The 24469-nt window shown below is 36.1% G+C and overlaps 1 protein-coding gene and 1 long non-coding RNA gene across 3 annotated transcripts in view; one reads left to right on the top strand and one right to left on the bottom strand.

Moving 5' to 3' along the window:
- The window catches only part of LOC127559650 (uncharacterized), an 80479-nt gene extending 79319 nt beyond the window's left edge, over window positions 1–1160 (bottom strand). The window contains exon 1 of one of the 2 annotated variants that reach the window (XR_007953177.1): window positions 447–1160. This is a non-coding gene — a long non-coding RNA (uncharacterized LOC127559650). The other variant, XR_007953178.1, reaches the window with a different exon arrangement.
- SLC35F3 (solute carrier family 35 member F3) overlaps window positions 1–24469 on the top strand; it is a 520309-nt gene that overhangs the window by 286121 nt on the left and 209719 nt on the right. The gene's annotated exons all lie outside the window — the stretch shown is intronic.

Raw genomic sequence — 24469 nt, 5'->3', positions numbered from 1 at the left:
CCAGTTTCTTCACCAAGGAAACCCCAAATGGGGTCACGAAGAATCCAACCCAAATGAACAATAACCAAGACTCATTCCCACTGTATTTCTTTTCGTCTCACCTCGGAATCTTGTCATTTCAATTCTTCTGAGATTCACAGCCATAAGCATCATTGTGGAGATGCTGGTGTTAAAGTAATGCACTTTTGCAGTAGCAAGTAGCTCAGGATCATTGAAAGTACTGCATAATTTTCCAAATGCGATCCAGCCCGATCTCTCTCTCCCTCCCACTCTTTTCCTGTAGCCCCTTCTCTACCAAGTGAGCTTATTTTTAACTTCATCATCAGAATTGGACAGGGTTCTCCCTGCCTCCCCCGAACAACCCCTCAAACTAAACTTTGATTTCCTGCCAGCTCGTCGCTACCTTCCCCCACGCCAGTGAATTTCCCTTTTGCAGCACCACTCACCACCTTTCCCTGAGAATGATTAAGTCGGTTGCCACTCGCTCCCCTCCGTCTGTGCCATTCTCGGGAGGAAAGGGCTCTTTCGGAAACTCTGCCAGCTTTCTTCTCCCAATCCCAAGAATAAGAGTAATATTTTCCACTTTTAAAATGACGATATGCGTCCCCCCTTCCCCCAATGTATAAGCTAATTAGAATGCAGCCATGCACGCCAGAAGAATTTGCCCTGCAGTAGAGATTGTGGGAAAGGGATCCCAACCATAGAAATGTACTCCCGGTGTGCTACTTTGGCGAGCTGCAGCCAAGCAGTATGCTATTTTCCACCTTGTAGTCATCCCAGGCGTAGTAATTAGAATCAGAAGCTCCGCTGCTTCTGCAGAGCGCAATCCTTAAATATAGATGTCAAGGCTTTTTGTTGTTGTTGTTGTTTTTTTTCTTTCTTGTTTGGCAGAGTACAGAAAGAGTACAGGGTTGCCTAACTATTGCTGACAAATCACAGTTAGCAGGAATGAAGAAAGAACTCTCCAATCTGAATGGAGCATCAGGTAGGGAGGTTTATCATTGCTCTCTAAAAAATATTGTCTCAGGTTATTGTTCATACTTCTGTCACGGCCAAGGACATTTGTAATTGTACACAACAGGGGAAACATTTTCCCCCTGACAAGCTGTGAGAAGATATTGTAATTTAGATTTATAGATTTCATCTTCTTTTTTCCAGAAATTAACTGCAGAAGTAACAATGGCTGAACTGGGTTTCTGAAAAAAAAGATAATAATGATGATGATGATGATGATAATGATAATGATAATGATGATGATAAATCCTACTCAGTCATATTAATTGTAACACCAGACAAGGACACAGCTATTAATCAAGTTTTTGTCATTAAAGAACAGAGTCCGAAAATGTACTAGTTTGTTCTGCCTTTGATTGGGGGTTATTCTAATTGGTTGCTTGGAGAGACACTCGTTTGGGTTTGCAGTGCTAGTTATCCAGAGTTTAGGCATAAAAAAAAATCCCAAGAATTATTTTTGAAAATCAAATTTCATCTGAAATAGTCTTTTCCTCATGTAGATAAGAGACACTGCTGTTATGTATATTTCATACTGTGTGTCTACCTAAAGTAAAGGGAGTTAGCAATTGAGAGGTTTTCACCCCACTGCAAATACTAGCTATTCCTGCCTAGCATACCATGTAGTTCCAGGATCATGACTGGTAAAAGGAAAATCAAAAGGAATAGACCAAATCTCTCAAATGCTAGGAAGTCTGTTTCTCTTCTAAATTCATTAGAAAGACTGAGCTTGCGAAAGCAGGGAGAAGAATTGACTTGTGGGTCACTCCAGCAAGCATTAAGTTAGAGACAAGTAAGCCAATTTAAGTAAAAACTCTTAAGTCTTTTCAATATTTCCCCTCCCCCATGCCTTCAAAGTTGATTTAACTTCATCATTCTGTGAATTTTCAGATACAAATGCTCTTGCATTTCGATGGTAAATGGAAAAAGAAAATTACAAAACCTGCTGTAGAAACTGATCTCTGCTTAGTCTCTTTTTCCCATTTATGCAAAGCCAAAAGGATATCTAGGGATTTCAAAGTTATTATTTATTCTTTAAATCAATTCAAAGGATGTAAATACAATAGAGAGGAAGCAGTGTTTTCATCATGTTATACATTATGGTATAATGGAGGGAGACCTGGCCCTCAGATTATGAAGGGCAAGATGGGAATTGCCCTGAGAAAGATTGCCTGTGTGACCTTGGACAAGTCATTTAACCATTCTGTGTAACAAGGAATTCTCTAAGTTTATAAATTTTAGTGTATTGATGAAGAATTCCTTCTTTAGAAGTCCAAAGGTCTAACTTTTTGCTTTGTTTTTTTGTTTGTTTATTTGTTGAGGTTTTTTTTTTTTTAGAACAAAACATCCTAAACTCAGAGAGATGAAAGGCAAATGCATTAGGGAGATTGCATTTATGTCAGATACTAATTGTTTTTTGTTTATTTTGTTTTTAAAAATACCTGGTCCATCATTTTGGTTCCTCAGGCTTCTGAACTGACTACTACTCATAAGGTTTCTTCCATCAAAACTTTGATGAAGTGAAATATGGAGTAATCATTTTGTACTCTAGATTTCAGCACCTACCGAGGTGGACCTGAACACTGAGACACAGATGTTATTTTTTAGCAAAACCAAATTGGAAAGCAATGTGATCTAGAAAGACAGCTTATCTCCATGCCAGGACGCATTGGATGAGAATGTTAGATCAATTCGGCCATACTTGGTATTGTTAGATAGGTTAACTGGTAGTTTAGACTTCCTCATCTGTTCCAGCTGGGAAAAGGGACCTAGGATGATATTTCTGTGCCCACACAGCAAAATGAGTGCTCACCATGCATAGGTGGGGAGGAAGCTCCAGCATTTCATGGAGCCTCTCTCTGATAGAGATTTGCTCTTTTGGGGAGGCTCTGAGCAAAATTCATCTTCATATCACCTAAAGTAGTCCTTTTGAAATTAGAAACAGAGGTCCCTTTCTAATTCTAAAGACAAAAACTAAATGAAACTTAGGTCATTTTTGCAGTCATACATCGGAACTTTTAAATAGTCATTACACAAGAGTCACCAAGGACAGATAAGCATGGATAGCCTAGAGTAGTTGGTTATTTGAATGGAAATCATTTTGAACCAGCTTGGGGGGGGTGGGGAGAGGAAATGCCATGACTTCCTCAAGAAATGAATTACGTTATCTTTAGAGAATGCTACAGACATGAAGTACATTGTCATTAGAGAATAATATAACTAAACTACATTAAAACTGGGACCATATACATTCTTAGAGATTTTTGTAAATTAAGAGACTTTTTGAGCAAGAAGGGACCTCAGTATCATTCACATGTTTACATAATATCTTTTCCATTAGCCTAGGAATTCCTTGAAAACAAGAAACTGGGCATGTTTTTGTTTTGGTTTTTGCCTTTCTTTTTATCCTTAGCACCTAGTGTATGTCAGTACCTACATGACAGGTACTTTACAGTAGAGATTTATTGACTGCCTGACTGGTTAGAACACAGATCTTCTGGTTCCCAGCCCAGCATCCTTTCCATTCTTAACTTTTACTTACGAAGAGTTAAGTATTAGGATTCAGAGATGTCAATCCCTACACTCATAGAGTTGATTTATTTCCTTTATTATTATAGAGAAGAAGGCTGTAAGAAGAAAGAAACAAATTTCTTGTTTTTTTTCTTATAAAATGTAAGCTCCTTGAGAACAGAGATTATTTCATTTTTGCCTTCTTTTTCCCTAGTTCCTGACTTGTGTAGTGTACTTTGCAGCCAGGAGGAGGGGTAAGGAGGAAAAAGAGGGAAGAAAGGATTATTGAAGGGAGATGTCCAGTCCTATGATTTCATTGGGAAAGGGAATAAACATTTATGTAGCATCTATTTTGTGCCAGGCACTACCAAGTAAATTGACAGATCTTATCTCATTTGCTCCTCATAACAATCCTGGAAGGAGGATGCTAATATTATTAGCCCTATTTTACAGATAAGGAAACTAAGACAAACAGAAATTAAAGAGACTTGCTCAAGATCAATCAGCTAGTGTCTGAGGCAAGATTTGAACTCAGATCTTCCTGACACCAGACCCAGTGTTGTAAACTCATCTCTATCAATGCAGCTCTGCAGCTCTTCTGCAAATTACAGTATTAGTCAGTTCTCTGGGAGGACTAAAGGGTTAAGTATTTTTCCCAGGGTCACATAACCAGTACGAGTCAGTGGAGAGTTCCAAAGGTTGGTTCACTATTCACTATACCATATTGCTCTACTCTCATACATAAGTAAGCACTTAATGTTTGGGCATTAAAAGTGAATTTGGTTCAATAGATATTATTTCTGCAGGCAAATTTGATCATAGATGTAGTGATGTTTTGCCTAAAGCTAATAATCATTTTGTTGCAAAGCTTTTGTCACATAGTGAAGTAAGTGATTGTTTTTCTAATTATTTCACAAGTATATCAGTCTCCTCAAACTGATGGTAAGCTTCTTAAAGGCAGGGACATTGTCTTGCTTTTTTTTCTCCTGTATCTCTTGTAGCAGCTATTATAGTGGTAGGAAGATAAATGTTCTGTAAATGGCTTATCGATTATCTAGCAGCAGATTTGTTTTCTGTTTTCAGCAGAATCAATTACAAATTGCCTGATTTCCTGGGCTACTACTTCTCTATTCTAGCCAAGTCTATCTACTTGCTCCCATGTGTGATCACAGAGTTTCTTACACTCTGAGACCAATTCTAAGCTTGATAAGAAAATCTGAAAGCCAAAAGATAGTACTTTTTGCTCAAAATCAACAGTCTAACTTCCTTTATCTTTATTCCATTAGATTGTGAGCTCTTTGAGGACAAGGTTTGTCTTTTACCTCTTTTTTTTTGGGGGGGGGGTATTTTCAGAACTCAGAACAGTGAATAATACCTAGTAGAAACTCAATAAATGTTTATTGACTGACTGGTTGATTATTATGAAACCATGTTGCTGGGCCCCCAGTACATGCCTTTTCTAGTCTCTTAATCTAAATCCCTGATCTCTGCTGTTTAACTCTGATTGATACTTTCACTGTCTGTCTTAGAGCTTATATCTTATTTGCCACCATCCATCATACCAATCTGTTCCCTCTGTACTTACCTGAATTATCTGTCAAGTCTCTTCAGTCTAGACAGACTCCAATTCCAGCCCCCATCAACCTGCACTGCTCCAGCAGCCCTAATCTCAACATGACACCCACTATCTGAACCTTTCCCTTCCTCCTTCAGACTGAAGAGTATGTGCATGTTCAGATCTGCACATTAGCAAAGCACTCTGGTAAACCAACAGTAATATCTGACAAAGGAGGGAAAAAAACTACCTCCCACAGAAATTGACATGTCTTTATCTAACGGGTGGGCATCAGGAACATAAACTGAAAGCATTTTCCAATGCTTTGGATAAAGAGAGGGAAGGGGGGAAATCTGTTTCAGGATGCTCTGTGTAGTTTTTCTGTCAGGTCTCACATTTTTTTTTTCCTGTCAGGTATAACATCACAGCAGCAGAAGGCACAGATTCGGGAGGGGGGATGGTTTCCTGACATACACCCCAGGGATCCCATGATAGATTCTTGTCTTTCCTAGACAAGGAAAGATAAGGAGCAAGAGAATGGCAGATACCATTACTGATCCAGCATTCATAGAGCATGGGTAATGAAAGAATCAATGAGATATTCCCCAGACTCTATGTATTAGAGGCACAATCATTTAGCCACTCACTTTGGTTATATGTAGTGTATATGCAATTTACCATGGATAATTTCCCCTCTGTTTTCTATAACATGAGAGGAATATTGGCCATGTTCACCCTTGGTTGGAACTTAGACCTCAGCTGATATTATCTATCACTAACACTAATTTTCTATTCTTCTCTTCCTGTCACGCATCTTGGGCTTTTTAAGCTGATTCAATCTAGCTCAAACAATTATGAAGCACCTGCCATGTACAACATGCTGCTGAATGTATTGGGAATACAAAGATAAAAAATGACATAATCTTTATCTTAAAGTAGCTAACACTCTCCAAATAATCTAAAGTGCCCTTAATAAATGCTTATTACTTGGTTGACTAAATAAAGGAAGAGATATGGACACAAATTCATATAATGCAAAAGTAAAGTATGATATTCAAATTTTTGAACAACTCAACCCCTCTTAATTCTAGTGTCTTTCTATGTTAATCATCCCTTGCTTATCCTGTATATACTTGTTTGCATGCTATCTCCCCCATTAGACTGTAAGATCCTTGAAGGCAAGGACTGTCTTTTCCCACTTTCTTATATCTCCAGCACTTAGTTGTGCCTGGTGCACAGTATGAACTTAATATTTCTTGATTAATTAATATAATAGGTGTTAATAGCAATCATTATTAGCAATAAATAGCAATTATAGTGAGTGCAAGGAATTCAAAAGCAGTAATCCCAAAGAGCATATTATCTAAAATGGAGAAAGCTATGTACTCATGATTATAATATACATAAGAAGATAAGGGCAAAAGCGAAATCTAGATAAAACACTCTGAGGAATATGGGAAAATGGCATAAGAGATTTTTACATAGTAGGTGTCATTTCTATTTAGAGGGTTCAGGGAAGGCTTTACAGAAATTTCCACATGAGCTGGGCCTTGAAGGAAGTGATGGGTTTAAATGGGCAGAAATGCAGATGAAGATCTTGAGTACTGGGACTTCAAATATATAGAGCCAAAAAAAGGCACAGAATGAAATTGGAGGAACCATGGGGTGGTTCAATATGATTATATTGTGAGTATATGAAGGAGAATAGAGAAAAATAAAACAAAAAAATTTAGTTTGGAGATCATGTAAAAGCTTTTAATGTCAACCTAAACACTTTGTATTTTATTTGGTAGGTCATGAGAAACTACCACTAAAGGTTTGTGATCAGAAAAATGACTTGTACATCAATAAGACTACATAATTAGGTCATTATGAATGATGGAGTAATAGAGAAAAAGACTATAGCCAAGATAAAATAAGACACTCAATAGCATTTCTAGCCAGCTCCTGTCCAGTTTAAATTCTTGCTTTGTCCTTTTAGGTTATCTCTCTATTCCATTCTTTGGCTCTTGGGGACAATATCATCATCAATCATCATCATCATCATCAGTCATTATCATCATCATAGCTATCATTTATATAGCCCTCCATATATTATCTCATTTGATCTTCACAACAATCATGGGAGGTAGGTGCTGTTATTCCCATTTTGCTGATGAGAAACATGAGACTGAGAAAAATGAAGTGATGAGGATCAGAAAACTACTGTGTCTGAGCTAGAATTTATGCCCAAATATTCCAGACTTCATGTCCAACATTCTATCCACTGAACCACTTAGTTGTCCTTATCAGAACTCCTCCCCACACTTCCAAAATGGCCCTAGACAGACTCACCCAAGCCCAGCATTAACTGCCACCCACCTGGCCCTAGCTCTTGGCTGCCCTTCAATGTCTTCTAGCAAGATTGTACCAAATATAGACTCTTTCCATTCTGGAAACAGTTATCCAGGACAGCTCCAGAACAAAATATGATTCCTTTGAGTGTGTCTGAATTGAACCATATGGGGAGAATGTTCCAACGCCAATTCTGTTATTCAGATTTTTGAAAAAAAAATTATTTAAACTCTAAGTGATTTATTTGGCTCAACTCTACGATGGAGCTAATATATGATCATAATCATGATCATCATCACCATCATTATTACTATGTAGCACTTGAGAGTTTTCAGAATGTCTAACATTATTTTCTCACTTGATTGATAAGGGAAACTGAAAGTCTCTAAAATGAAATTGACACCTCTTGGGAAGCCCCCAAACAGAAGGCAACCCCAAAAGGTTTGTATGACAAGCTGGATCAGGTAATTTTCTACTACTACAATCTAGAACCTCCAAGCAGACTGGGGGAAGGAATGTATTTCTTCTCCACAGAAAGAGCCCAAAAAATTCATAGCCATTCTTTCCCTCTCTTTGTTCTCAAGCTATATCCTTTCCCCACTATTTTTATTGCACATGCAAAGTCCATTCAAGTACATGACTATTTTTGCTCTAGTGTGAAGAAATATCAGAGTATAAATAATATGTTTTGATATTTTGAAAGCATATAGAAACTATATAGAGATAAGGTAATTTACAGGGACATAATCTCTCATGTTACACTAATTTAGAGCACTAACAGTCTCTCTTCTAACTTTTGAAGTCAGCAGGCTTTCTCAAAGAGACTTCAGACCTGACCTATGGTATCCCTGTCCCTTTTTGCTTTTAGCTCTGCCTCTATCCCCATATCTGAGTTTTCTCTCTCTCTTTCTCTTAATTCCTAAGAATTAAAAAAGAACACTTATTACACAATTAATATGTGCCTATATGGGGTGTTCAGGGAGGATCAGCACTTCTGGTATGAGAACTGCTTCTCCACTTTTGGTGTCAACATCACTCTACTCTCACCTGTGGTTCCAAGAAGCTGTAGAATGGACAGCAGCCATACCTCAGTAAAACCATCTCAGAAGACAGGCTAAAACACTTTGAGGGTAGATAGACCTCAAATCTGTTAGTCAGAAAGCTGTCTACCCCAAGAGCAAAAACTTCTCTCAACACATAAATGAAAACAATTTGTTCCAATAGCCATAAAAGTGATTGAAAATGGCTGAGAAGTTCAGATATCAAAGGTCATTCACTGCATCCCAATTTTACCTGCCATTGGACTTTGATGACTCCAGAAGAGCAAATGAGGCTGATGACTTCATACAACTCTGTCTTACTTAAATCCAGTGCATCACCCAGGATATCATTCGTTCTCTTTAAAATAAAGAGAACAACTCTGTGCTGAGCAATGTGTTACATGCTTAGAATACAAATAGGAAATTTGACATGATCTTTGCTCTTAAGGAGTTGATGCTCTAATTAGGAGAGATATCCCATAAAGAAATATTTGACTTTAAGATTGATGGGAAGGCCCAGAAATCCTAAAGGTATAGTGAGAGTGTATATGACAAAGCCAAAGTGTCATTAGAGCTCAGATGTACTTGATTTGTTTTCAAGTTAGGTTTTCTTCAAACAGTTACCTGAAGCCAAGCAAATATGATAACCTCTGGACATAGCCCTCTAAAATCCCATTCTTTTAAATATTTTAAGTGCTATGCCTAAACTCCCCTTTGCTGAACCTACAATCTCAAGCCAGTCTTCCTAATTTCTCCCCTCCAGATCTCTTTAATCTTCTCTCTGCATCCATAAATTTACAGATCATCAAAAAGCTTCTTCTTATTTAGCCCCTAAGCACCTTAGAGAGCAATATCCACCCAGATAGCTCTGTATTTTTGACTTCTCATCAAGAATTACAACACTTTTCTCTTTGGGATTGATAACTCTAGCCTTCATAACTATGTAGATTTTTTGGTTTAGTTTGATTTTTTGGTCTAGACTACACATTTGATGGTTGCACAGAACTCTCATTAAGGAAATGAACTTCATCAATGCAGATTGCCAGCTCCTCTGGTACTTGTAGGCTCAGACAGTTGCTTGAGAACAATGCAAAATTAGATGGCTCCTCCAAAGTCACAAAGCTAGTGTGTGTCAAAGGAATAGAGGACTGAAGCCCGGATATCCCTCTCTTCTTAACTCTAAGGCAATTCTTTTTTATCCAGCACTCTATCAGCAGGATTATTTTCATCTCAAATGAAAAAATTGCCCTTCTGCTACACAATTTCACTTCAGTGCTTTAGTCTCTCCTCTATATATCTAGCTTCTGGATATAGCTCCATATACCAAAATATTTAGATATAGAGTATTTGTGGAGAAGAGGTGGAGATATGGGAAGAGGTTGAACTAGTCTCAAAAATGTTTATAGATTTTTAAATCAGTATATAATGGTCAGCTCTGATGGACATGGCTCTTTTTAGCAATGAGGTGATTCAGGCCAGTTCTAGTGGATTTGTGGTGGGGAGAGCCATCTGTATCCAGGAAGAAGATTGTGGGGACAGAATGTGAATCACAGCATGGTGTTTTCACCTTTTTGATGTTGTTTGCTTGCTTTTTTTTCTTTCTCATTTTTTTTTCCTTTTTGGTCTGTTTTTTTTCTTGTGCAGCATGATGGATGTGGGGAGGTGTAGAAGAACTGCACATATTTGAAATATATTGGATTGCTTGATGTCTTGGGGTGGGGAGGAGATGGATTGGAGTTTGGGGCACAGGTTTTTGCAGGGGTGGGTATTGAGGACTATCTCTGCATGTGTTTTTAAAGTGAAACGCTATTGTTTTAAAAAGCCCTGAATCAGATGGATATGTTTTCAATTGTACTTATTTGTAAATTTCTGTTCAATGCATTCTGAAGAATCTCAAGAGTGCAAATGATATGTTTTGATACTTTGAAAATATATACGAACTATATATAGAGATAAGCTAACTTATAGGGACATAATCTCTCATTACTCAACTTCTTTAGAGCATTAACAATCTACTAAGCAAGTATTGTAATTAAGGATCATATGTATTATGCTTTTTTATGAGATTAAGCTCAAAACAAAAATTGTTTTTGGAAAGCTGAGCTTAAATATTCATCAACGTCCCTAAAGAATAAACAATAAATTGAAGTTCTTATAGTCAGCCTTAAAATTTCACCATTTTATGAGAAGAGAAGGGAGGACTTTGAGTTCATAGGACTACCTAGTATATAAACTCCCTCCACCAACGCAGACTAGAAATTCTCTTTGGAAACTTTTAAGTTTATAGTGTTTCCTGGAAGCAATGAAAGGTTCAGTGACTTAGTTTCATATATGTAGAATTGTAGCACCAATCCCTCTCATTTTACAGAAGAGGCAACTGAGTACTAAGAAGATTAAAGTAGTTGCTCCAGGTCACACTTATCCAGGGTTTTACAGACAATGTATGTCTAGGGCAAGAATATAATCCAGAATATCCAGCCCATAGATCCAGAGGTCCTGAACCCAGAATTTTTTTAATTTATTTTTTTAAAATATTTTCATGATTGTATTAAATTTAATTGATTTCCTTTGTTATCCTATGTATTTTACTTTATATAAAAATACTTTTCTGAGAAGAGGTCCATGGGTTTCACCAGACCATCAAGGGATTCAATACATGGAAATATATTAGGAGCCCCAGCTAAATACCATGCTGACTCACCCTATAGAGAAGTAACTTTATTCTTATATGTTTGTGAATACAATGAACTATAGCTCTAGTTCAGACATTCTCTCTGCTTCAAGTCTCTCCTCTCTGGTCTTTCTTATCGGGGCTACTAATATGATAAAACTAATATTGTTCTGACCATGTTAGTCCCCTGCTCTATAAACTCAAATGGCTCCCTATTGCTTCTCAGATTAAAACCAAACTTATTTATCATTTAAACCCTTTCACACTTGACTCCAACCTACCTTTCAGCTTTTTGGTGGAATGTAGACAACATTTATATATGTAGGAGAAAATAAGGTCTGTTCTTGTTTTTTCATGGAATTTCCTTATGGTGTATCAAAAAGAGCTAAATAAATGTTGATTGAATAGAATAGGGTGTTCATAAAGTCTTCATGTGCATAAAAAAGTTTCAAAAAGACTCTTTGAATATTATGTAAATATATAACCTATATTATATATATATACACATATATATAAAATGCAGATATAATACATATATAGACATACACACACATTTATCACTCCCTTCATGCATACTTTAATCCAAACCGTACCTGCCATCTTTTGTTCTTCACACATGGCATTTCATCCCCTGTCTTCCTTCAAATACTCACAAGTTGTCTCCTATGTCTAGAATATACCCCCCAACTTTAAAAATCCTAATTTCCTTCAGATCTCAGCTCAAATATTGCCTTCTACATGAGGCTATACTCTTCTTGAATCTTCTCACTGCTAATTTCTTCCCTTTACAAATTATGGATTAGAGGCTGAAAAGCATATGGTTAGTGGGTCTTAGAACCAGAAGAATATATGCAGGTACTACCTCTGACACCTATTGGCTTCATTGCCCCAGGAAACTATTATAACTTCTACTTAGGGATTAAATTTTAAACAACCATAAGATTACAAATTGCAGATAATATACTGACCTACAGTGGTGGAGAGAACTTTCTCATAAGGAAGTTCCATAAAATAACAAGTATTTTTGTTATTCTACTAAATATGTAAATGTTGTTCCTTTTGCTGCTAGCAACCTTCTAGAGAGCAAGAATTGTTTTAAATTCTGCCTTCATAACTCCTAATACAATGTTTGGTACATAGTAGCCACTTGAGAAATATTTGTTGATTAATTGATTAAATAATTAACAGAAAAAGTTTCAGTTTTTCAAGAGAATTTTCTTAAGAGTCAAAAATCTCATAGATAGAAGGAAAATACATTTCATAGTTACATTACATACTACATACTAGTTTGCATAGTTACTGTTAAAAATAGTTTGACATTCATTAAGTAATTACAGACTGGAAAACTTTTGGGTCTGCTAGGCATCAAGGGAAAGCCACTGAGAATTAAAAACAACACAAAAAATTTAGTACACAGTTGATAACTTATAATCAAGAATTGATTATAAAAGCACTAGAATTAAAGGTTACACCATGAAAGAATAGATATTTATTAGTTATTCTCTGTCACTGGTATTGGTAACTACCAAGAAAAAAAATGAGAAAGAGATTATGAAGCACCATATACTATGGTAACAAAGTTAGAAAGGTCTTTGAAGAGCAGCAGCTTAAACATAATACAGTCAATCATCAACTTTCTAGACCATAATTTTCCTAGAAAATAGCCCAAAAGTAAAAAATGTGAATGTTGATACATTGAACCCATGGGAAATATGAAATTAGGTATGCAAGCACCAAAAAAATAGCAATCTTTTGTTAAAGATTTCTGAAATTATACTTTTTTCATGTAATTCTTTATTTTAAAAAAAAATTATTCTGATAAAATGTAACCTTACTCTTAACACAGTAACCATGAAATAACTCATCAAATGCAGTACACAAAGTAAAATTAATAAGATACAAAACATTTTCTCACTAGTAATTTCCTAGAATTCTTTAACCTTTTGTGTTAATTCCTCAATGGAAAAAAAAACCACATTGATTTCAGATGACATTCACTTTTCATAGCATATAAAATCTATGGTACTATAAATACTTTCCTTCTTTATGTGAATACAATTTATTGATTTATTAATACTAAACTTGTGGCCAACAGTAGCTGCAGACATTTCAGCAGGAAGGTTTTTTTTTGTTGTTGTTGTTGTTTTTAATACCTTTATTTTTTCACCAAGCTGAATCACTGACTTTGCAAGTTTGGTTTTAGAACTCAAGGGACCTACTCTGTACTTTTGTGGACATAATTGCACCACAAAACTTGAATTTTAATTTTAAAGGTACTGAAAATATGCAATGAATATCCAGTAAGCTCTTTGCTACCACAGAATGAATAAGAGCAGTGAAGTATCTAGTAGGATACCAGCTTCTCTGCAAACTTTTCTACATAGTACTTTTTTCCCTACAGCACATAACCCTTAATGTGTACAACTGCCAACACATAAGTGAAAATGAATTTTCTAACAAAATCATGAAAATGCTTAAGTCTGGAAAGTTAAATTCATGAATGTTGAGGATTGACTATATTTAAGTAAGGTAGCAACTAGGTGATACACTAGATAAAGTGCTAGGTCTTGAGTCAGGAAGATGTGAATTCCAGCTCAGGTACTTACAAACTTCGATTTGCCTTAATTTCTTCATGTATAAATTAAGGGAAAATAATATTATCAATTGTAGAGTTATTGTGAAAAAGCAACAAGATAATATTTGTAAAATACTTTGCACAATTCCAGGAATGTAATAGGTGCTAATAAATGCTGAGTGTGTGTGTGTTCATCCATTTTCCAGTCTGACTCTTCGTGATCCCATTAAGAATTTTCCTGGCAAAAATACTGAGTGATTGGCCATTTCCTTCTCCAACTCATTTTACAGATGAGGAAACAGAGTAAAGTGACTTACCCACAGCCACACAGTTAACACATATCTGAGGCCAGATTTGAACTCAGGAAGATGAGTCTTTCTGACACCAGATCTGGTGCTCTTTCTGCTATGCCATCTAGCTTCCCTATTAAATGCTAGTAATTATGATTGTTATTATAAAGTTGTCTACTTAGAATGGGAGAGATAAGCAGTGATAAGAATTCTGATCAAATTCAATCTGGGTTGTTTATCTATTTTGTAAATAATTGGATACTTCCCAGTTTCTTATCCCTATAGAAAGAGGCTTTCTCAGCCTCTTTCAGGCCATATCAGGCCTATGTTTTATATTGATCTTTTTCTGCTGCCAAGATAGAATGTCCACTATGTAATGTCCATATGAGCAAGAAATACGAATTAATATTGAGTTAAAATTATAAAAATTTATGCCACTAAGTTATAGATGTCAAGGTAATAAGAAAGGGATTTTATAAAAGAAAATGGTATCCAGTTGCATCTTTCTTTCTTTGTAACCCATACTCAGCTTTCTGTATTTGTCCATTATTATTGAGAGTCAGCATTGTATAGTGGATACTAATAATATTGAAGTCAGGAAGACAAAAGTTCAAATCCCACTTCCAACACTTATTAACCATCTGATTCTGGATAATTTACTTTGTCTCTGTCAATTTCAGTTTTCTCATTTCAGAAATGGAGATGATACCTTATTTCAAAGCTGTTGTAATGATAAAAGTGGAATATGTAATTATGAAAACCTTAAGATTCTACATATTATTACAATTAATAATCATTCAATGAGGAATCATTGAATGCTATCATGTGTTATGTGCTGAGAATACATAGACAAAAGTCAAAAAGGTCCATGCCCTCGTGAAGTTTTACACTCTATTGGGCTTACTGAATAAGTTTGGGTACTTGGGGAGAAATATAGAGTTCTATTTTGGATATGTTGGATATATATGGATATGTGGATATATCTATATATATATATACATGTATGTGTGTGTGTATAACTGAATATATAGATTTGGGAGTTATCTGTATGACTAAGACTGCTATTAGACATATGAAAACTGATAAAGTCACCAAGTAAAAGAATGTAAAAAGAACAGAAGAAATCTCATTTCAGAGTCTTGGGATTCACCTCTGGTGAGGCAGAATGATATAGATAATGAGACTAAGAAGGAGCAGTCAGACAGGAAAGCAACCAAAAGATAATGATGCCACAAAAATCCAGAAGAGAGAGAATCCATGAAGAGAAACTTCTGGAACTTAGCTTTCCTGATTCCAGATCCAGCATTCTATCCATTGTATCACCTACATTTATTAAGAAAAGGCCCTCTGATTTGACATTTTTTACTTTCAAAAGAACTTTTTTGTAGAGAGCATAGTTAATGATGATATTGAAAGTCAGATTGCCAAAATTTAGGAATCTAGAGAAGGTAGAGAGGATAGAGGTAAATGGTTTTGTCAGGGGGTTTGCCTAAGAAACTGAGGGAAGATATAGAACGATACTTGGAAGACATAGTAGAATCTAGTTAGATTTCTCAGGATGGGAAAGACATGGGAATGTCTGCAATCTGTAGAAAAGGAGCCAGGTTGAAAGGGAAATTTTGAAAGGCTTAGAATGTGGTGAAAATGATAGTAAGAGCAATCTGCTAGAGAATTCAAGCAGGGATAGGATCAAAGGTTGCTCTTGGTAAAGAGAAGTATCCTCTTTTCATTAAAAACTGGAATAAAGAAAGAGAGAAAATGGGATTATATCAAGGGACTTTGACTTGTAGGGAAACAAGGGAGCAATCACAATAAATGTTCCTGTTTTCTAGGTAAAGAATGAAGTGAGATCCTTTGCTGGGGATAGGTAGGGGGAAAAGTTATTGGACAGAAAGATGAGAAAATATAAAAATCTTGGAAAGAAAAAAAAGTTTGAAATACAATCTTTGGATAATTCATTAGAATCTTAATTAGAAAAGCATAAAAGTAAGGATGAGCTTTCAGTTAAGACTAATTGACACATTTCTAGTGAACCAAGTTGGCTTGTTTGCATGATTTTTTCTAGTTCTATTCAGTAATAGGGACAAAGGAGGTAGATGGTGGAAGTAATCCCAAGCAAAGGATTTGGCAAGAGATGAAAATTCTAGGACAAGAAAACAAGGTATTTTGGAACAGAAGACAGTATAGAGTTAAATTATTTAACTATTTGTTCAAGAATGGGAAGGAAGAAAAGGTTAGAATAGAGGAGATAGCCTGGGAGAATACTGAAGCATAGTAGTATTGAAATACCCTTGAAAAAAATAAGTTTCGGAAAGTTGCGGGATGGGAAGAAATGGAGTAATAAGATGTAATGATCAGATAAAGGTACTTCAGAGTTTTGATCATTGAAATGGAACACTTGAGAGTAATATGAAATCAGATCTTGGAGCCTCCTATGTCTTGCTGAGATAGGATAAAGGACAGGACCATGAGACTGAGGAGCTTAGAAATTAAGTAGATCCAGTGTTTGAGAAGACATAATCATGTTATGGAAGTCTTTTAGTATAAGGACAGGAAATAATAAAGAGAGGAAGATTCTAAGCCACATACAGAACACCTTGAGAAAAGGAGTGGTAACAATAACAAAAGCTAGCATTTTATATAGTGTTTACCAGGTTCCAAGCACTGTGCTAAAATTACTTAGGGTCTACCTAAATAACTACTACTAGAATCTTACTTGAAACATGACAAATTTAAATAAAGTTCAAAGAAGAAGAATCAATTAGATCAATTACTTTTTATATTTATTTTCTCATTTTTCAAAATCCTCTTAACAACCCCATGAGGACATATTTACTAGCCCCACTTTGTAGATTAAAAAAGTAAGACAAAGAGATCAGGCCAATTTCTCTATGGTCGTAAAGCTAGTCCATATCAGAGATATGGCAAAACTTAATTCTCTTTTCTGCCCATCAAACTAGAATATAGTTTGTCCAAGGCCAGATTTTCATTTCCATAAGTGAAAATTTCATTTGCTTGACTCATACTGTATATAAATCAATGATAGCACCCACAAACCACTTCTCAATAATGAAAAGTGACTGTCACCTCTCTCTACTAGTTCTATGGGGTAAGGATTTAGGATTTGGTTCATTTCTTCCCAATCTCTCTAAACCATACTTATCCTGTTCATAGAGTTCTCGTGACTGTCCAGTAGTCATTTATCCAGTGGGTTGCAATGATAATAGATGCGCCCTTCAGCTCTGTGCTGACCAAGGCAGGTCACAACATGCAGTAGTATATGGAGACAGTGATCTCTCCATTATCCTCTGGAGCCCTTCCTCCTGTTTCCCAGGGATTATTAATGTGAGGGTAGAGTGGGGCCCAGGCTCAAACCCTCCCATTAAATATGCTGTGACTGTTGCAGCCCTAATGCAGCAGTGGCCCTTCTCTAAGTAGGTGTTCCGAGCGGGACAGGACTTCCTTGCCAGAGAAGTCAGAGTTATTTACAGCAGACACTGTTAATGGCTGTTGGCATAGTGGACACAAATACCATTGAACTGTCCGCTGACTGACTGCCAGTAATCATGACTGGAATGGGAGGGGTGAAAAGGAGCAAGCACGTACAGCATCCTTTTAACAGCCACAGTCTTAGGGCTGAGAGTTCAGCTGCACACCATCCTGTTTATAGTTCTGAAGGCTCCAGGTCTATTTATTTGAAGGAAAATGAGCTACCTTGATAAGAAAACCTCTAAAAGGATTTGACACAGCCTAGCTCCTTTGAAACCAAAGCAAACACACAGATGTGGAATAAATACTTCTTCCCCACCATCTCTGCTTATCATTCTAGCCAGTAAATGGAAAGAGGACTGAACCAGAAATCAGAAGACTTGGATCTGGGCAGGTCTATCACCCACTAAGTGAATCTGGGCCAATCATTTAACCTCTCTAGGTCTTTTTCTTCATCTGTGTAATGATGCAAAAAGGGCAATAGTCTAATAATAATAGTAATGTCCAACATAGAGCACTCAGAGAAATGAGATGGCATAGTGGATAAAGAACTGGCCTAGAGATATGGAGAACTGAGGTCAAGTCCCATCCTGACTGAAAGGGAAGCTCCCTACCACCCCATCACCCTACCACCTCAAGTTGCTAGTGCTATGCCTTTTCAGCCACTCATATAGATCTTGATTGTGCCTATTTTTCTACATGGCATCTCCTCCATTAGAATGTGAATTTCCTGAAATCAGGGACTGTTTTTGCTTTTTCTTTGTATCCCCAGCACTTAGCACAGTGCCTGGCATATAGCATTTATTAGTAGCCACTAGTTATATGACCTGGAACAAGTCACAACTGTCCAGTGGCCATAGCAATTCTCTAAGATTGCATACTGCAAAATAGGCATAATAAGTCTGAAATTGTCAAGGAAGTTTTTCAGTGAAAACTCCCGAAATTGATAGAATCTTAAGTCTAAGAAGAGAAATACAGGGAAACTCAGAGACGGAAACAGAAACAGAGAGATAGATAGATAGATAGATAGATATAGATAGATATTCATACATATCTACGCTACATATAAGTGACATAGGAGAATGTATGGAGTGTTCAGAGAAAACTACTACCATTGGTATGAGGGCTTGCCAAGTCCTTTTCAGGGTTTTTCTTCCACTTTTGGGGTCTACCTGGCATTTTTCCCTCACCTGTGTCTCCAAGAAGCTTTAGCATGCACAGAAGCTAAACCACCAGTAAATTGTCTCAGCAGATGGGCTAAACCCCTTTGGGGAATAACCAAAGAGTCTCAGACCCATTGGGAGAAAGAGAAGGGAGCATGTGAAGACTTCCCCTAGAGGAATGACTAGATGAAAACTTTTTTTTTTTTTTCCAATGCCATGAAGGTGGTTGAAACAGGTAAGCTGGAGTGTTTAAAACCTGGTCAGACATTGAAGAACCAGAGACATTAACTGCATCCAAGGCCATCACCAATTGTTGTGACTTTTGTTTTGCCATTTGATGACTCTGGAAGGGAGATTGAGTTTTATGGCTCTGTGCAACTCTGACTTACTGAAAACCAATTTATGCATATAAGTCAAGAAATCATCTCATGATGTCACTGGTCTTCTTCGAAAATGAAGGCAAACAATAAGGTGGCATAGTGTATAAAGAGTTTGCCCTGAAATCAGGCAGACCTGAGTTCAAATGTGACCTCCAACACTAAGGAGCTCTGTGACCCAGAGTAAGTTATATAATCTTTGTCTGCATTGAATTCCTCAATTATAAAGTAAGAATAATAAGACCACCTACCTCCCAGAGTTGTTATTAGGATAAAATGAAATAAAGCACTTAGCACAGCACCTTACATATAGTAGGTGCTTTATAAATGTTTGTTTCCTTCCTCTTTATCATTCTAAGGTTCATAAAGCACTTTCTAAACAGACCATTGAAATAAGTCCTGCAAATATTATCATACTCCCCATTTTCCTGATGAGAGAACTAAGGCTTAAGGAGATTAGATACAATGCTAAACATTCTTCCCTAAAAGTCTTTCAGTCCTAACATTATATGGTGCTATAGTGAACTGAAAGGGGATGCTGCCCTGTTGTCCAACCTTATCCAGACAATGATAGACACATCCCCTTCCTATAACTTCACCCTAGGACAGCTGCTTGAATATCTGTCCTAACAGGAACTCTGTCTGAATCACTGTTGACATTCACACTGAAGAAATTAAGCAGATAAACACTCCAGTGAAAACAGAGACTTAGACCCTTATATTTCTCCAAAATTCTTCAAATATCTTCTTTTAATATAACCATAATTAAACCTGCACACTAATCTACCCTTAGATATTTTCTCTTAGAATCTTCCTCTCCTAATATCTACTTGAACCCTTATTTCTTTCCCTTCTGAAAATGTTTAAAAGACAACTTTGGTTCATGCCTCTTTATGAGGTTTCTTGGCAATTTGCAACCCATGCCAGGAATTTGCTTGTAGTAATCTATTCCATTCTTTAAGGAGAAGTCCCACCCTAGAATTTAAGATTGCCCAGCTATCTCTACGTAACATAGAATAACTTTTTACTCACTTCCAATTGGAGAAAATATGTCAATCAATACTTTTTGGACCATTCAAGCATTCTTCCAACTACTACCTGAGATTTCAATGGATTCTTGCCTCCCTTTTTGTGCATTTCCTAAATCCTGGTCATCTCACAAGCCCTGATCATTTTCCTTGGAACTTCATTTGATCAAGTCCAAAATATACAACAACATAGTCTCTCCAATGGCATATTAACTAAAACAAAAGCAGATTCTGCACATAGTAGATCAGGGCTCTAGATCACCTGAATGGGCACAGCTGTGTATTCAGAAAACATTAAGGGAAACATGTACTTCCTTCCACAAAGCCATTACAGCAAGTGTTTGTGCAGGGATTATACTAAGTAGCTATTTTCTATCACCTCTGTCATATCAAATTATTTTCATGTGGCTTACTCTGGAGGAGATTTCCACTCTGGATGTCTGGGCAAATTAAAATGGTCCTTGTTGACCAAGAGCACAATGAGGGACTTTAATGTAATTTGTAAATTCATTCTTTGGCTGTCTTAACAGAGATTCCTCTGAGTCTTATAAGAATAGCCTAACAATTTGAACTGGCCAGAAGGAAAAGGAGCTTTTCCACTCCCCTGCCTCCACCCACCAAAATCGTCATTTCCTATACAACACATCAGGACTTGCACAAAGAGCGGGCGGGGGCCATTCTTTCTCCAAGCTTATATATTAATAGAGTATGGTCCAATTACTATTTAGCCTCATGTGCTTGGGACCTCAGTGCATCAACTCAAGCCTCGGCCCATTACAAGGATCTGCACCTATGAGAGAATGAATTCTTATCACTCTAGGTGTTCAAATGTTTAATAGTCATTTGTGGAAGATTCCTAAAGGAGATTGATGCTAAGAAATTAAGCTAGTTGACTTCTGAAATACCTTTAAACTTTAAGATTCTGCAACGACCCATTCTTTTAATCCTGAAGAGTAAATAGAAGAGAATGAGAAATCTTTTCTAAGCTTTCTTGATTCTAATGCTTTCCCTGTTGGTCATCCCCCATTTAGCTTGTACACATCTTGTTTGTATATAGTTGTTTATGTATTTGCCTGCTCCATTAGACCATGAATTCTTTGAGAACAAAAATTGGTATTTGTCTTCCTTTGTATAGTACCTGGCATCGTAGTAGGTGTTTAATAAATGCTTAATGAATTGTTAAAGACTTTGCTGCCATAGGAATTTCCAGAGGAAAAATACACTTGGTCTGTTAAATTTAAATTAGTACACATTGATTTAATTAAACCTCAGCTCCATGCAGAAAAGCACTAAATCCTCTTTTCCTTGTCAAGACTTTAGGTCTACTAAGACTACTCCATTGTAGAGGGGTATTTATCAGTTTTTGAGATCCCCCAGTAGAAAGCCCTATGACCATATTTAAAGATATTATATATGTTCTTCAAGACCAGAAAGAGGGATAAGCCTTATCCAATGTGACCTTCAGAAGGCAAAGCTGTTGGGAAACTGTCCAAATACCATCCAAACTCTTCAGAGAATTAATTTGTGGCCTTCATAGCCAAATGAAATTAAATGAGAGACAAAAGTGCCTTGGTATAGTATTTCAAGACATAGGTCAAAGAAGATGTCCATTTGATTCTATCTTCTTGCTTTGCAGAGGTATCTATTGTTCAGACATTAAGCGTGCCCAGTGACTTCATAGGAGATGATGTAAGGAGACAGAACAGTATGTCAGGTTGGCCAATAGCCCAAGCAGACAAAGCATTTCAAATAGATTTTAGTTCTAATCATGTATCTTCTTTTATCACAATTGCATACAGTGTTTGTATAAATAAATACACACACACACACACACACACACACACACACACATATATACATACATACATATAGTGTATTATACACCCCCATCAGTGTACCTCTATAAGGTAAGAACCTTCCAAATCTTTGGCAAACTTTTCGTTATCTTCCCCACCCCCAAACATTTTCCTCTGCACATAGCACCCCAAAGCAATTACTGTGTAAAGCACCTCCAGGAATGCATGTAACCCATAGATCATAACCCATCTGTGCCTACCCATGCTTTGCAACTATTATCAATGTCTTCCTCAAAATTCCCTTAGGATGCCCACATGCGCTCGAGGAAAAATGGTCCTTCCTCTCATTCTTTTGACATTGTACATACTACATAAGGGTTTATTAGAGTCCTGTAGGGAACATTCCCATTTTAGAAGGAATTAGCAGTCACTTACTCTCTTTTTGCTTTAGTTTTCTCAACTGTTATTCCCAAAGTTATTGTGAGGATGGGATGATATAATATTCGTAAAGTGCGTGACATAGTATCTATTCAAGAATGGGTGCTATAAAATGGTAACTAATATTGTTATTATTTATTATAAAAAAAAATAACAGATTTAAGGACTACTAGCCCTAAGCAGTTTTCCCTCCATCATGACCATCACCCTATACAACATTGCCAGAAGCTTAAAATAATTGGATTTTATTTATATTCAATACCTCTGAAATAAGGAATCCCTTTAGAAGAACTATTCAACCTTTATCAAGTATTATGGGTTGCCACAAGTGTAACCATCCATTCTCTAGTATAAAAGTGAAAAAATAGATAAGGCCAGAGAAGTGTTTCAGATTTGGTCTCACAGGATGAAGGTTCCTTTGTGGAAGAATAGCACAGTCCAGGCTCTGCTCTGGAGTTTTGAAGATTCTGAAACTCTATATTATCATTTACCCAGAGCCTGGTGAACTGGTTCACACTAAACACAGGAGACTGATTTGTAAATCAGAAAGCCAGTATACTAATTTTATAGTGGTAAATACTTACCTCTCCATTGATTAGATATTAATTTCTGCTGTTAATAGTACCATCTTTTTAATATCAAGGCACTTTGGAAAATAAAATGCAAATGAGAAAACTACAACATGAGCTAAAAATCAGAACCAGAGAAATTGGCTGATTTCTCATGATAAAAAGGCATATTATCGATCATCAAAGCCAATTCTTTCAACTGTTCAGTCATTAAATATTGTTAGTTATCTCTCCAAATTCTGCTTATTTTATTCTGCATTGATTCATAGAGACCTTTTCAGCTTCCTTAGAACTTATCTATTTCATCTTTTCTTATATAACAGGGATATTCCATTATATTCATATACCACAATTTCTTTAGTTATTCCTACAAGCCTCTTCTTTTCCAGTTTTGCTATCCCCCAAAAAAAACAATTACTAAAAATATTTGTATGCATACAGATCCTTTCCCTTTTGCTATGAATTGTTTCCCAATCTAGTTTCAAACTGCTTTCCAGAATAAAAAGCATCTTCACCAACAACACAATACCTGTCTACCCCATAGCTTCTCCAAAATCTGTCAATTCTGCTTTTGTATCTTTGTTAGACTGACAGGTATGAGATGAAACCTCAAAATTGATTTAATTTACATTTTTCTAATAGTGATTTGGAACATTTTTTCCATATGATTGTCAATAATGTATTTCTTTCTTTGAAAACTACTTGTTCATATCTTTTGACAATGTATCTTATGCATTTAAATTATTATATATATACAAATATTTATGTATGTATACATATATAAGTATGCATATATGTCAGAAATGAGATCTTTATCAAAGAAATTTTTGGAAAAGTTTTGGAAAAACATTTTCATGGTTACTTCTATATTAATATTTACTACATTAGATGTATTTGTACAAAAACATTTAAATTTTATATAAAAAAGTTGATGAAATGATCTTGTGTGATCCTATCATTTGTTTAATTATGAACTCTTCTATTATTCATACAACAAATAAATCAAATGATCTTTGTATTCTTTCCTTATACTTATTCATCTAATTTGTTTTTGATGGGACTTTTTATATCTGAGCCATGTACCTGTTTGATACTGGTACCTAATCTATTCTCTTTCTCTTTCTCTTTCTCTCTCTCTCTCTCTCTCTCTCTCTCTCTCTCTCTCTCTCTCTCTCCCCCCCCCCACCTCCTCTGTCACACACACACTCTTTCTCTTCTTTTCCACTCTTTCTCTTCTTTTCTCCAGTACCAAGGTACTAATAGACTTCCTTCATTTCCAACATCTCTGATTTTTTTCTTTTCTCCACACAAATTTTATTGTTATTGTTTTATCTAGATAAAAGTTATTTTTATGGTTTGTTTGATATAGTCCTGAATAAGTAGGCTAATTTAGATAATATTGTCATTTTTGTTCTGTTGGCTCAACCTATCCACAAACAGTTAATTTTTTTTCTACTTGTATACTATGTATACAAGTATGTGTACTATGTATAAATACATATATGGATACATATAGATTACCAAATATTTTATATATTAGGTAGCTATTTTTAAAGGGAATTTCTCTTTCTACGTCTTTTTGCTATATCTTTCTATTTGTATGCACTGTGTACAAGTTACTT

The sequence above is a fragment of the Antechinus flavipes genome, chromosome 4 (assembly GCF_016432865.1).
Source record: "Antechinus flavipes isolate AdamAnt ecotype Samford, QLD, Australia chromosome 4, AdamAnt_v2, whole genome shotgun sequence".
Taxonomy (NCBI): Eukaryota; Metazoa; Chordata; class Mammalia; order Dasyuromorphia; family Dasyuridae; genus Antechinus; species Antechinus flavipes.
Note: the sequence above shows the minus strand (reverse complement) of the source record. Positions and strands in the feature narration are given on the sequence as shown.